This window comes from Oryctolagus cuniculus, chromosome 6 (assembly GCF_051225735.1).
Source record: "Oryctolagus cuniculus isolate XC-2025 breed Fujian yellow rabbit chromosome 6, ASM5122573v1, whole genome shotgun sequence".
In the NCBI taxonomy this organism is placed as follows: Eukaryota; Metazoa; Chordata; class Mammalia; order Lagomorpha; family Leporidae; genus Oryctolagus; species Oryctolagus cuniculus.
In genome coordinates, this window is record NC_142872.1 from 157,050,558 (window position 1) to 157,053,267 (window position 2,710).

Genomic DNA, 2,710 nt, shown 5'->3' on the forward strand with positions numbered 1-2,710 from the left:
GCTCAAAGAATATACATGGCTGTGTTTCAATAAAATGCTTACAAAAATCTTTAGCCTGTAATTTGCTGATCTCAGCTTTAGAGGGTTCTCATACACTTCAATGTTTGCCATAAACTGGTTATTTTTCTTCTCTCCTTCTCCAACTTGCTATTTTAATAATTATGTGTGCACCCCTAAGTTTTCCACAACTACTCATACTCTTCCATCTTAGTTTAGTCTACTATAATAAAATGCCGTTGATGAGGTGGCTTAGACAACAGATAGTTACTTCTGTGAGAAGTCTTAGAGAAGTCTGAGATCAGTGTGCCAGCATAGTTAGGTTCTGGTGAAGGTCTTCTTCCTGATTTGCAAATGGCTTGGTTTGCTGTATCTTCTCATGGCAGAGAGAGAGTCATCATCTCTCCAGTTTCTCATATTATAAAGACACTAATCTTATTTCTAAGGGCTCCACATTCATGATCCAATTCTCTGCCTAAAAGCCTCATCTCCAGGTACCATCACATTGGGTATTGGGGTTTTAACATAGCAATTTGAGGTGTTGGGGGCATAAACATCAAGTCCATAGAACTTTCCAATATAGGTATTAGTGAATTTTATTAGCTAAGGTGTGCTGGTTACAAACTAAAGAAAATAAATTCTGAATAGTTTAAACTAATAAACCTAGGAAGGGTAGGATTTCATGGTAAGAAATTGAGGTGACTCATTGAGTAAAATAAAGAAGCCAACAGTAAAACTTAGTACAGAAATCGGGAATCTCTGAAGCTCTCTGCAGCAGGAGTTAATTATCTTCTCTCCAGATTATATGTGTGCATGTAACTACTCTCCCAGGATGCTCAGTTCTTGGAACTTCCATTCAGGTTTCCCATTCCCAGGATACAAATGTGGATTACCTGGCAACTAGATCAGGGGCGTCTGTCTCGGTGGTGTCATCTTGGCTCTGGTAGTTACGGTTCCTTGATAACCATGTGATTACTGAGATGTGAACAAGGGATCACCTGAATTGGTGTTTACTGAATACTTCAGCATTTAGTGTATTCTGTATATCAAGGAACACATAGATTAGAGCAACGTAGTTCCTTTGTTCAATAGTTTATTGCATTCTTGTGGAATTGTTTTTATATTTTCTTATCATTTCATAATCTGTTTTCATTTGACAATCTCAAAAATTTTGACTCCTGGTACCGTTATCTTCTTTGACAAATGTGTAGGATTAGAAGCAAGAGCTCCGTCTCCAGAGTTGGAAACACCTAGGTTCAACTTGCTTTAATTGTAGCCCTAGATGTGTTATTTAGGTTCTCTCAGCTTCTTTATTTATAAACTAGGATTATAGTACTAGGAGAGAGAGGAAAAGACAGAATGTTAAATAGGATAATGTATGTGTGTGCCCCAGGCATGTATGTGTAATCTATTGATGCTATTACTCATGTGGCTCCAATGCTATTGATCACCAGAGCTTAGGAATTGACTTTCAGAAAAGTTGTGTGACTTGAGTAATATCACTCACTATTGGAACATAAATTTTACTGTGAGAGGAAGTGAGGAAGTGCCTATGAAAAAAATGAATCCTAACTCCAAGACAACATAACTGCCAAGATGGCAGAGCACCAGTCAGATCATGCTTATCCAGGCCCATAGGCGATGATGCTAATGACTATAGCTATTATATAGACTATATAGCTATATTGAAGTTTTGGTGACATTTTCAAAATAGTTTTTGAATACTCTGTGTGTGCCTGCTCATTAACATGTGTGTGCATACATGTGCACATGAGTGTTTGCATGTGTGGAGCTCTTTTCTATTCCAGTTAGCTCTTAAAATACATTTAAAAGGGATGTTCTCATGGAAATTACAGAAAATTTGAAAATTAAACATTTTTATTTAGAAATTATTAAATGGGCCTTTAAGAACCCTTTGTCCAAATTCTCTCAGACATGTAAGAGGAAAAGTTTGACAGAGCTGGGACAAGTTGAAAATTTAAAGCTAGAACTCACACAACATTTGGCATTTCATTCATTCATGTTCCAAGCATTTGTTCATGGTTAAAAACTTACTTGGTCATTAAAATACTGGAGAGTCCTGATATGACTCCTTAGAAAGCAGTTACACCAAATGTCCAGATAAAAGCTAAAGCACATATAGTTCTTCAATAGTCTTCATTCATTCATTCATTTGTTACTCATTCATCTGACTATTCAAAATAACAGACCAGAATTATCATCATTAACAGTGTTTTTGAGAAAGGGGAGTCCCGAACAATGGGGGCCTCTTTTTCTACTGGGCCAGTTGGGTGTTGAAATTTGGAGTTTTTGAGAATTGAAGGAGCGCTGAGGGAGAGAAAAATTAGGGTCTCAAGGAGCAATTTGGAAGTATCAGAGTAAGGAAGAGATGACTGCGGGTTAAGGGGTTTATTGTCAGATGAACTCTAGGTTTTCATTAGAATTCCTCAAATTTATAAAATATTTAATTTTCTCCAAGAAATTATAGCAGTTGGAGATTGAATTTTGGCACACAAACCTGTTGCATATAGTAGGGATAATACAAGTGGATTATAGATAAGGGTCAGAGGGACTACAGATGAATTAGTAGAAAGTTGGTGAAAAAGTGGTGGTTATTAGGTCTGTTCACCAACATTTAGATTTTTTTTTTCTGAACATGTGGCAATATTTAGCCTCCTCCCCTTCTTTGAAATTTCTCATGATGCTATAATTT